The following is a 13,053-nucleotide window of genomic DNA, read 5'->3' on the forward strand; positions in this document are numbered from 1 at the left end:
GGCCAGAGAAAAGCGACTACAGTTGGTGATCCGGATACACAGTACAAGTTAGCGTCCCAGAGCTCCACGTGTGGCAGGACGGTCTGGGAGGTCGCAGCGTGGGGCGATGCGGCACTGTGGGCACGTGGAGGGTAGCAGGGCCTCGGCTGACAAGGACAAGCATCATGTGTAGGTCTCACCTGAGCTCTGAAACGGACGGCTGAGGGAAATAACGTGTTTCATTTCTGGGTGGTTATTTCCTACACTGCACACCGTGGCGACCCTGTGCACAGAAACCGCCTCTGGGAGGCAGAGGTCGGGACAGGGGGTCGTAAACCCCTTGAGCGTGGTCTGCGAAGCTCCCGGACGCGGCAGCAGGGACTCCTCTCTGACCACAGCCAGCCGCCTCTCGCTGCCGTCCTGCTTTGCTCTTAGCTGTGTGTCTCTGGCTGTGGCACAGACGTGTGCCTACTCTGTCCTGTATCTCCCGGCAGCCTCGGCCATTCAGACCAGATTTCAGTGCACACGGCCAGCAATCATCCTCTCCAACTCAATGGGAATCTGTGGTCAGAGATCATAAGACGTGCTTTCTTATAGTGTCAGTATTCTACTGTCTGTCAAAATCAGTTACTTTATAAATAACCTTGTAAGGTTCTTAAATATGTGTGTGTATTTATATATAGATGCATATATTTTTTAAGATTTATTTATTTTACGGAGAGACAGCAGAGGTGGAGGGGGCAGAAGGGGCCTGTGCTAAGTGCAGAGCCCAGCGGACTTGATCTCACCACCCTGAGATCATGACCTGAGCCAAAACCAGGAGTCAGTAGCTCAACCCACTGAGCCGTCCAGGCATCCCTTGAACATATATTTAAAGAAACTTCCTTTAAGGAATTGGGAAAACCTTTTCAAAATGCTATCTCATTGTGTTTTTGTTTTGTTTCACTTAATATTATATTATATTATATTATATTTACCCAGGGTTATATTTAAACATTATTTGATTTAATGTATCTCATTTATGCTTGTTAAGGCTGAAAAGCAGATACAAATTTGCACATGGGTTTTCTGTTTCTAAAAAAGTAGCTCAGGGAATTTTTTATTCTTACGTCAGAGGTTTGGATGCTTTGGGGACACCTGGGTGGCTCAGTTGGTTCCATGTCTAACTCTTGATTTCAGCTCGGTCAGGATGTCGGGGCTGTGTGCTCAAGCCCAGATGGGCTTTGTACCCGGCATGGAAGCTACTTAAGATCCTTTCTCCCTCTCCCTCTGTTTCTCCCCCTCAAAAAAGAAGTTTGGATGGTTTGGACTGTACCCAAATGAAATTTCAAATACCTTCCTCCTCTGGCACTGAGTCTGCTTCACGGCACCTTCAGCTGTTCGGGGGTGCCTGGGTGGTCCGCCAGTTCGTTGGCCAACTCTTGGTTTTGGCGCAGCTCATGATCTCAGGGTCCGGGGAAGGTGCCCTGCGTCTGGCCCTGTGCTCGGAGGGGGGGGTCTCCTTGAAGATTCTCTCTGTCTGTTCCCTCTGCCTGTGCCCTGCCTCTGGCTTGTGCGCCCGCTCGCTGTCCCTCCTGCTGTCTTGTGAGCACAGAGAGCACAGAGAGAGACAACTCCCCCGACTTTAACTAGACACGCTAACTAACTGGCAGACGCACTACCAGCGAGAGCTTCCCCCATACTATAATTGTAAATATGACACGAGTTTTCTTCTTTGGCAAAGTTGTGTGTTTTGCACATCTAGGGATCCCTGCACGTGTCTGACTGCCCCACGGCCCCGGCACGAGACCTGCGTCTGCTCCCTTCACTCCGGCCCCAGTCACGTCCAATCCTTAGTGAACATCAGGCCCCCTGCAGACCGGCGTGACACGGTCACAGCAGCAAAGCGAGGGAGTCGGGGTTTTCTGCTTCAGCGCGTGGGGCCGCCCATGAGACAGAGACCGCAGCTGAGGGGGACATGGAGGCTGGACTCAGGGCAGGGTTGCAAAGAGCTGCGTCGACTGAGCGTGTAGCTGAAGCTGTTAAGGGCTCGCTCTTGACCATTAGGACACAGGACGGCTTTGGCGCTCACGGACCTCACCGTGAATTAAAGTTTCGTACATGACCGTCTACTCAATATGATTCAGAGTTCCACGGGTCACCGGCACCTACACGCACGCAACATTGATTTTCTCCTGGTTTCTAGGAAACAGGCCCTGGCTTGAAGTTGTAGGAACTCAAATCCTGCTTCCAAACCTGCCGTTTCTCAAAGCCTGCCTACGCGGTGTCCTCGCAACGGGAGCGAGGTGGGGACATCTGTCCGGTCAAACCTCCCAAGAGTAACGCAAAGACTAAAATAGAAAGTGTTGAAAACACTTGAAACTACAAAGGGCTGTGACCAGGCCCTCTTATCATTACTCTTTCACTAAAATCCTATGTATCTTTTCTTTTCAGGGCTCTATTTCCAGATACTTTCAGAGCCCTACAATATACTGTATAGGTGATGGGCGCCTGGGGGGCTCCGTTGGTGAAGCGCCTGCCTTCAGCTGAGGTCACCATCCCAGGGTCCTGGGATCGAGTCCCGCATCAGGCTCCTTGCTCAGCGGGGAGCCTGCTTCTCCGTCTCCCTCTCCCCTCCTCACACAAACTCCCTTCCTCTCTCTCTCTCCCAAACAAGTAAATAAAATCTTTTAAAAATTAAAAAAAGATAGAAAAGATATTTTAGAGGTGAGAAAGAGCACAAAACCGCAAATGATAAAAGAAAGGCAAAACAATAGTGTTTTTTAAGAGGAAAATGTTACCCACAGACTTAAGGCAGAAATCTGAGGCCTGGAAAGAGGAATCTATATGAATCTCATGTTTCTAAATACTTGGAGAAGCTTGACTAACTGACACAAACATTAATGAACATTTTTTTATTAGTACAAAAGAAGCATTCGTTTTCATCTTGCTTCTCTATAGTAAATTGCATGTTTTCGTGGCAATATCCCAGCCTGTATCCCAGGCCTGGGCAGTATAATCAGGATCTCTCGGCTGCTGAATCGGCCGCCTCGTTCAGAACCCGTCCTGCATGTCCATCTGTTTCTGAAGATAGAGATACATATTTTTACTAGTCCAGTTAAAACCTAGTTATAAAGATCCAAAATAAGAGATTGGACATTGTACAACATTTTTCAAGCAGAAAACATTTGTGTAATTAAAACAACAACAAAAAAGCCTTAGAGCCAAGGTTCCGCAGGTGCGTTCGGCTACACACCAAGGTTCTGAGAAGGGCTACTCCGAAGCCATCATCATTGTTTTGTTGACAAAACAACCTCGGGCAACCTAAGGACAGAGAAGTTTGAATGACCCCAGGCCTTTCTGGACATGGACGGTCGTTGTGGACAAAGTGTCAGAGGACATGGATGTCCATTTTCCGGACCGACCTCTAGTCCCACTGGCGTCCTGTACTTCCAACATGACAAGAAGGAGCGCAGGGCCAGGAAATCAGGAATCTTCTGAGGAGGAGACAGCTGACAGTGTAGTTCTTGCAATACAATCCACGAGGCCGAGGGTCAAGTGCCAACAGAACACGATGACATTTTACTTTGAAACCGTCTCCTTGAAGGACAGGCGCTTACAGACAGGAAGTGGGCCTGTGTCACCGTCATTGTTAAGCACGTCTGTTGGAAACTGGCTGGCTGGGTGGCTGGCTGGGTGGCTCTGGCAAGGGGCTCGTGATTCAGGGACCTCGTCTCATCATTCATGAGCACCAAGATGGACTACGTGCCCTTACCTGACGTCCCCTGGCCTCCCAGGGCCTCTCCAGCTGTCTTTCGGAGGCGGTTTCCCAGCCACCGACTGGGCACTCTCTGGTCACATCCTTCAGGTTCGGTCCTCCAGCCAGGCCACGTCCTGCAGGAAGCTGCCTGCAGAAGGACCCCCCCCACTGCGGGGAGACCTTTGTCCGTCCCCAAGAGCCACCCCGCCTGCCTCCTGCACTCGGGCATGGACTCCTGATTCACAGGAGAAAAGAGTTTCCCCTGTGCCATTTAGGGTAAGAATTTACCTTCTTTCTCCTGTGATAACCCTGTGGTCTCTTTTATATTCCTGGTCCTTGGGGCACACTTTGCTCACAAATGTCGTTTGGTTATTAGCGACTGAAAAAAAGGATAAAAAGCCTTTTTAAGAACGATTATGAGGTAGTTTATGGGATAAGTTTATTATGAGATGAGTTTAAAATGAATCTAGGTGAATCTAGATCTTTTCTGGAAAACAGTACATGATAAAGTGTATTAAAGAATTCTAAGAAGTCCAAAACAGCAAAGACTACTTTTTTTTTTTTTTTTGACTAATTGGTTTCTTTAAACAATGAAACCAGGGAAAATGACATTCTATTTTCCTGAAATTTTCCACTTGAGTTACTCGTGTTTGATATTTATTCCATCTCTGTACTTGTCGGTGCTACGAACAGCGGCACTTTCATAGCGCGGGGTATAGCGCCCGCAGGTGCATTCGGGGCTTGGATCAGAGAAACAACATGTCTTTGCAGTTAAGTACCCACGATGTGTGTTTTGCTGCTCTAGAAATATAATTTTACCTTTGGGGAAACGTTAAATTTCTTGAGAACACGGCGAGTAGCTCCTCCTCGGACAAGGCGTGATGGACGCTCAGCCGGCTTTTCGGCGCGGGCAGGGAGTTCCGTCACCTTCTGCAGGATGTGCAACAGAGAAAAGCTTTCACTGGGAGTCAAAACTCGGCCTTGACCTTGCGGGACGGGGGCTCCCCGCGCTTTAACCAGCAGACTTAGTATGAGTGGCGACGGGTAAGGAAGGTCCCGTATGCAGCAGCTTCTGGACTCCCTGTAGGGGTGGGGGCGGCCACACCCTGCTGGGCGGCTGCTTTGGCCGTGGGGGACAGAAATTACGACTGCCGTGGAGTCGGGGCTGTGACTTTTGTGACAAAGAAGTAAACTGAAAGCAGAACCCAGGAAACCGCCAGGAAAGTACCGGGCTCAGCCATGGAGAAGGTCACCTTACCACTGACCCACAGAACAGCCTCTGGGCTGCACAGCTTGACGACATGCCCTCGGGCTGACACGCACTTGCCACGGTGACCCGGACCCACTGGGATCAGGCATGAGCTCCCTGCATCTCACACGGGCACTTCTCTCCCGTAACTCCCTCGGGCCGTCTCCGGTCCGCCTCCCGACAGCATCAGCGTCGCTCCTGCTCCGCAGACGGGAGCAGCTCCAGCCCCGAGCACCGCGGACCAGAGCCCCCCACCTGTACCTCCACGAGCCTGGGCCTGCCGGGGTCACTCTCCACTGCTCTCCACGCTTGCTGGCCCCTGGGATGTGCTGCCGGGCATTTAGTGCGGTTTGGTCCATGAATCATAATTTGGGGAGGATTAATCTACGGGAAGCATGGGTGTCTTGCTTCTGGCCCCAGTGATTCCACTGGTCCCCTGTCTTTCGGCAAGTCACCAGCCCTCTGTGAGTGTTGTGTCTTAAACCATAATATGAGGAATTCATGTTAGAATTAGCCCATCTCTGGGTTCCTTTTAAGTTCCTTTTAAGTTTAAGAATGTAAAGATCACACCTCTTGAATCAGGGAGAAGGCATCTCTGAAGTACAAAGCACAGGTCTCTGCTAGTCCTAATTTTCACATCTTCTGGGTAGCTTGGGACCATCACGAGAAAGGGGGGATGATTTGCTGTCCTGTCTGCAATATTCTTGATGCAGAAGGCACAGCGGTGAAATGCAGGAGGGAGAGGAGTTGGCCTTGGTCCATGTCTAGGTTTCCAGATGCCGCTGGTGAGTCACCTCCCCCTGAGTGTATCTTCGCCATGTGATGGTAACACGCATCCTGGAGTCGCACACGGACTGAAACAGACCCTTGCTGAGGGCATTGGTCAGCACCGTGAGTGCTCGGGCGCACTGCGGGCTCAGAGGCCGCCGGCACGGGTGGGACAGCTGCCCCACGCTGAGTGGCCTCTGACATCTCACGCTTCCTGCGCTCCTAATAATTTTTAGTACAATGTATCCAACACTGATCATAAGTATTTGGGACAATCTTCTACGTAATGTATATTTATCTCCAGCGCCTTTTCCATTTCTCCCCAACAAAGGTCAAGTCAGAGGGTACAGGTGTCATTTGTGAGAAATACTGGCGTGGGCGCCTCTAGGCAGCGCCGGAGGTGAGGGCCAGCATCGCATGTGGGCAAGGCTGCTTTGGCCCCAGCGCTGCAGGATGAGTTAGGGCAGGTGACCCAGAGCCCCAGCAGCCGCAGCCGGACTCTGGACGCCCATGGTGGGGGAGGGCAGGGCAGGGCACCCACGAGGATTTGTTGCAGCTACTGTTTCCCAGTTCCACAGTTTCCATTTGGTCATTTTCTAGAACTTTTGCCGCTTGTTGAGCTGGTCCACTTGGTGTTCGTTTCGGGGCCCTACTGGGGATGTTGATTATTCATGATGCTTCTTTAAGATCCTCTCCAGGCCATTCCAGTTTCTGATGTCTCTTGCCGTCCACTTCCCTGGTGGAGTTTCTTGTCCCAGTCATGGCCTCGCCGGCTGGTGGTGGGAAGACTGAGGTTCGACGGTAGCCTGGCCTTTCAGGCTGTTCCATGAGGGGCTCTGGCTCCTCCTTGGCTGTTCTGCTGTGGCTGGCACACCCCAGCGAGGGTCAGCAGCTGCTCCCGGCCTCTGCGTGGACCGTCCTTCCAGTGGCACTTCTGTTGCCAGAGCTCTTAGAGCTTTGTTCTTCTGGGGTCACGGAGGGTCCCTCTGAATCTCGGCAGGGGCGACTGCCAGATGCAAGACCCTTCCCTGAGCCTCCAGATGACACTGGGTACCCTGATGCCTGCTGCTGAGGACGTGGGGACACAGATCGGCTCCCGTGTGGTCAGACCTCACCCTGGCACCCAGCTGCAGCCACCTGGGCCTGCCTGGATCAGCTCTGAGGGAATAGCTCTCAGGGCTCCCCAGTTTCCCTGCTGGGGCTCCCCTTCCTAGACCTTCGGCCTGAGACAACAGGCTTGTGCTCATTTCATTTGCACAAGCCCCTTGGTGGCTCCGGGCGGAAGGACCAAGAACTCTGGGGACAAAAAGGAGACCCAGGAACTCACCACATTGTTGCACAAACGCTGGGTCCCTGCGTCTCCTCTGCCCTGGCCTGTGGCCCTTCAGGGTCCTGGTGACAGACTCCAGAGATATGTAGTCATATTTATAGGGAGGCAGCAGGGCAGAGGGAGTCTGTGCTCCAGAAACCTCCTATAACCCCTTCACATTTGTCAAAACCCTCTGAGTCATGTCGAGGGAAAGGTCAAATAGTAACCAATTATGCTGTTGGGTTCCCGGGGGCAATTTACTTTCTGGAGCTTCTGACGTGTGATTTTCATGTGGAGAGGTTCATTGATGAGATGAAATTCCATCTGGCAGGTGGAGCTAGAACCAAGGAACCCTGGCACGCGGCGTCTGGTGCTGCACCCATCACGTGCTGGCACACTGCCGTGGGGCTGGAGAGCTACAGAAATGGTTCAGTCCTCGGCAACACACTCGGGCCCAGGACAAGCGTATCTTGCATCAGAGCCTCGGGTCAGGAGAAGAACTTCCTTCTTACCTTCACATCTAATCCACGGTCTTCTCTGACAAGCATTACCTCACGCACCTGAGTGAGCGCAGAACACGTAGAAAGTCAGTGTTATTGTTCCCGTTTGACAGATGAGAAGGCAGACAGCTGAAACATGGGGCCAGAGCTTCGTAGACTAATATCCGAACCAGGGTCTTCAGACCCCGAAATCGTAGAATGGCTTCCTTATGGTTCGGTCTTCGCTAATTGCCCATAATTCTGCAAAACCCTAAAAACAAGGCTTGGAATTCGATAAGCAGAATTATCAGTAAATTCCGTCCATTTCCTGGGGAAAGAGAAGAGAAAAGGCTAAAGTTGATTTTATGAAAAACTGAAAAATCCCTCAGGAGCCGTTTTCTTCCCTGTACCAGGTCTTGCTTCCCTGAACTAGACGAAGTGGTCCAAGATGAGAAAGTGGGGGTAGAGGACAGACTGAAGGTCAGGTCCCCTCAAACTGTGGTTTGCATAAGAATCAACTGAAAGGCTGTTAAGCTTTTAGATTCCAGGTCTCACCCCCCAGAGAGTTGGCCAAAGTTGACCAAGGGCAGGGCCGTGAGAATCCATGGTAATGGGCAATCCAGACTAGAAACTTCGAGAAACTCTGTTCTGGGATTCGAAACCAAGAGGTTTCTATCCAGGATGCAATTAATCCAAACTTAAATTTGAAATTAAAATATTGAAATAAAAAACAGGATTTGTTGCTATAAACATTGGGGTACAGATGGCCCTTCTTTTCACGCCATCTGTATCTTTGGGGTAAATACTCAGGAGTGCAATGGCAGGATCATAGGGAAGTTCGATTTTTAATTTCTTGAGGAATCTCCACACAGTTCTCCAAAGACGCTGCACCAACTTGCATTCCCACCAACAGTGTAAGAGGGTTCCCCTTTCTCCACATCCTCTCCAACACATGTTGTTTCCTGTTTTGTTAATTTTGGCCATTCTAACTGGTGTAAGGTGGTTTCTCAATGTGGTTTTAATTTGAGTCTCCCTGAGGGCTAGTGATGATGAACATTTTTTCATGTGTCTGATGGCCATTTGTATGTCTTGATTGGAGAAGTGTCTGTTCATATCTTCTGCCCATTTTTTGATATGTTTTCCTGTTTTGTGTGCTATGGACTCTGAAAAACAATCTGAGAGGTTTGAAGTGGCGGGGGGGTGGGAGGTTGGGGTACCAGGTGGTGGCTATTATAGAGGGCACAGATTGCATGGAGCACTGGGTGTGGTGAAAAAAATAATGAATACTGTTTTTCTGAAAATAAATAAATCAATTTAATGAAATAAATAAATAAATAACAGCAAAAAAACACAGGATTTGTGGTAAGCATTAAATCTAAATGAAAGTTTTTAATTTCTTATGTGCATGCCATGGGCACTGTCTTTGGAATACCACAACTATAATTAATGTATTCTTAATGGGTGGAGAAAACAAAGAGATGTCAAGGTTCACTTGACCTTTCCATTGTGTTCAAAGCCAATTTCAGCAAGTTTCCAAATAAATTTGCATCGGGTTTACACTTGGACTCCAGCTGACATGCTGTGGGCTGTCCGTGCAGGTCATGTGGGCCACAAAGGAGAGACACCACAATCCAGCCCCACACCTGTCCTCTTTCTGACCAACCAACACTGCCCACCCAGCCCCCATGGGAGACAGGACCCCACTGAGTCAGAGTTGGTGGTCCCCTCTGTGGCTTCTGTCTCTGAATGTCTTCTCCTCTGCCTCTCGTTCATGTAGTTTTGGAATGTGGGTGAGGTCGGGAGCCCACCACCAAGAAAGAATTCTTGAGACATTGTTGGTGCAAAAAAAGGTGATTTTACTAAAACACAGGGACAGGGCCCTTGAGCAGAAAGGGCAGCCACCTGCCGTTGTGAAGGCTGGCTGATTATACCCTCCAGAGCTGGGGACTTAAGGAAAAAGGGAGGTTGTTCAAAAGAACTTTCACATTCTGAAGAAGACTCACAGGATGCTGGAGGCCTGGCTATTTTCAAGCTAGGACTGTTTTCCCTCTAGCAGAGCATCAACACGAAGACAGCTGGGAGTTTCCTGGAGGAGAGTTCTACTCTTCCTATTACAAGTCCTTGTCAGGAGCCTGCAGGTCAGAAACAAATTAACTTTGTTTACTTTCCCTTCTGCCTCTGTTTCCTTCATCACTACGGAGGGGAGGGTGATGTTAGGGCTCCAGGAAATTGAGTTATGAGCTTCTGGAAGGTAGGCTGTTGATAAGAATGCTTTTTCCATGTGAATCACCAAAACATTGGTAAACCAGTGGAGACCCACGTCCTGCAGAGCTGTGATCTGTCAGTGAACCATTGCATTTCCTTCCCTGAAGTCTAGGGCAGGCGGGAGCACCTGGGGAACATCCCATGGACCCCACCGAGCAGTGGGGTGTGCAGGGCGCCAGTCTGGGCTTTGTCCTCAGCTGGCCTTCTTCTCCCTTATCATTATGGAAAATCTCCGAATTCTATCATTGGGCAAAAAAAAGCATGCATGGATGAGTGGGCTTTGTTTGTAGTTTTGGAAGTAATCGTCTTATGTGTGGAGAACATGTCAGCAAGGTCACAGGAACCTGCATGGGCTGGTTGCCTTCGAGGCACCCAACATCAGATGTACAAGACAAGCTTGGTTTTCAGTGTTTGTAATGTACATGCTTACATGTACATGCTTAACTTTATAAATTTACATGCTTAACTTTATAAATTTTCTTTCATTTAACATTCTATTTAGAAGCCATATGAGGGAACACCACTAACCACGTGTGATTTGACTCTGCCTAATGCAAACTGACCTTAGTGCAGGTAAACTTGAAAAAAAAAAAAGTATTATATTGATGAGGGAGCAGAAGGCAAGCTGAGGACAACACAGAAGCTGACCCCACCCCCACTCCCCACCCCTGCAGATGGGACCTATGTGACATTCCCCAGGACTTCTGGGTGCCCCAAAGCTAAGGGAAGGGAAAACAAATGGTTAACTTATGGAGATCCCAACCCTGCAAGATTTGAGTCTCTCTCAGTTTACAAATGTCTTAGCAATCTACAGGAACAAAGCCTTCCCATCAGTAACCTGGTTTCCAGAAGGGAATATAGATACAATTAAATTTCCTTATAGGGAAGCCCTATTATTAATTTCTTAAGGAATCTCCACACTGTTTTCTAAAGTGGTTGCACCAACTTGCATTCCCACCAACAGTGGAAGGCGGTTCCCCTTTTTCCACATCCTCTCCAACACTTGTTGTTTCTTGTCTTGTTGATTTTGGCCATTCTAACTGGTGTAAGGTGGTATCTCAATGTGGTTTTGATTTGAATCTCCCTGATGGCTAGTGATGATGAACATTTTTTCATGTGTCTGTTAGCCATTTGTATGTCTTCTTTGGAAAAGTGTCTGTTCATGTCTTCTGTCCATTTTTTTTGGCATGATTATCTGTTTTGTGTATGTTGAGTTTAAGGGGTTCTTTATAGATCTTGGATATCACCCCTTTGTACTGTCATTTGCAAATATCTTCTCCCATTTCATTGGTTGCCTCTTTGTTTTATTGACTGCTTCCTATGCTGTGTAGAAGCTTTTGATCTTGATGAAGTTCCAAAAGTTCATTTTTGCTTTTGTTTCCTTTGCCTTTGGAGACATATCTTGAAAGAAGCTGCTGTGGCCAATGTCGAAAAGATTACTGCCTATGTTCTCCTCTAGGATTCTGATGAATTCCTGCCTCACATTGAGGTCTTTTATCCATTTCGAGTTTATCTTTGTGTATGGTGTAAGAGAATGGTCGAGTTTCATTCTTCTACACATAGCTGTCCAATTTCCCCAGCACTATTTATAAATGTCCTTATAATCTGCAGCCACTGACAGATACTTGAAGTGGGCAGAGTGTAATGTTCCTCTAGGAAGCTCCCAACTATCTCAATGTTATGCCTTGCCAGAGGGAAAAACAACCAATGGCAAGGTCTTGGGTATCCTGGGAGTCTTCTTTAACATATGAAAATCTTTTGAAAACCCCCAATTTTCCTTAACCCCCCCAACTCCCAACTATATAAACAAACACTAATCACAACCTGGGGCAGCAGCTCTTTCTCCCCAAAGGTCCTGTCCCCTTGCTCTAATCGCCATTTTGCATCACAGACTTCTCAAGAATTCTTTCTTGGTCATCTGCCCTGGACCTCACCCTACAGAATCTCACCTATATTCTAAAACCCCGTTAATATGAGACCAGAAGACATATATATATACAGTGAATTTAGCGAAGTTAAATTATATCATATATATATATATATATATATATATATATATATATATTAAATGCACTCACAATAATCTTTTGGTAATCTTGTTATCCAAAATATTTAATAAAATATTTTATTATTTTTATTTTTTATAAAACATTGTATTTTTAAAAAAGCATTACTATGAAATATAACTAAAACAAACTCAAGACAAATCAAATGTTTGTGACATTTCACACACAGATGACATCAATAATTTTTTTGAAAACTCCTAAAATTCCCAAATGAGTCCACCAAACCAGGAACTGAAATGAGTTAGTTTAAGAGGAAGAAAAATTTTGTGTAGTTTCTTATCTAGGAAATGCTATTAATAAAATGTTTCTTTTTTCTTCATGTTGAGCAGAAAAGTATAGATTGAAATAAATAAAATTGAACTGATTCAATAAAATTAAATGTGATTTTGAATATCATTAAGGCATTTTAGTGATTTTCTACTTTTTCTAAAGCTAGAGAAAAATAGAAAAGAGCACATAATTTATATTTATAAACAAAGAAACAGCAAGAAAACATTTTAAACCATCTCAGAATGAGGATTAACTAAGTTCAATTGGTTTGATTTTTCTTTAATCCAACCCAGGAATAAAAGGAGCAAACATGTTGTGAAGCTGCAGGAAGAACAGGGTCCCTCAAGGGCACACCTGACGCACATGCATGGACTCTTCTCAGTGAGATTAGGAACAAATTCCAATTCCACTGAAGAGCCTTAAGAAATGCATCCAAAAAATCCTTCTACACAACATTTGAACAACAATGGTCTGAATAACAATGGTCACAACAGGCTTTAGAAACAAGATTCCTGGGAAGAAAGGTCCGCTTTGCCAGCATGAAATGATTTCAAAGCTCCAACCTTCTTAGTTCTGCAGGTTTAAGAACCAACGGTGAACCAACAGAATGGCGCCAACACAGAGAGACATCTCGCATCCTGTAGAACATGGCGCTTTCCAGCGTGCGTTGCAGGCGCCATTTCAGATTTGTGGGAAAGGAGGCATGATTACAGAAGTTCCTTGAGAATAAGCTATTATTTATTACATGTGATGTAGGAAACAGAGGCAGAAGAAAAATTATTAAATTTCCTTACTACCTAGAGCCCACTGATGTCAAGTCCTTGAAACAGGCAGAGTGACTTTTCTCTAGGGACTCAACTGCCTCCACCTTAATATTTTGCTAAGGGCAAAAGGCAATCCTAGCCTGACTGCCCCCCACCCCCAACAAG

The sequence above is a fragment of the Mustela lutreola genome, chromosome 11, assembly GCF_030435805.1.
Source record: "Mustela lutreola isolate mMusLut2 chromosome 11, mMusLut2.pri, whole genome shotgun sequence".
Taxonomy (NCBI): domain Eukaryota; kingdom Metazoa; phylum Chordata; class Mammalia; order Carnivora; family Mustelidae; genus Mustela; species Mustela lutreola.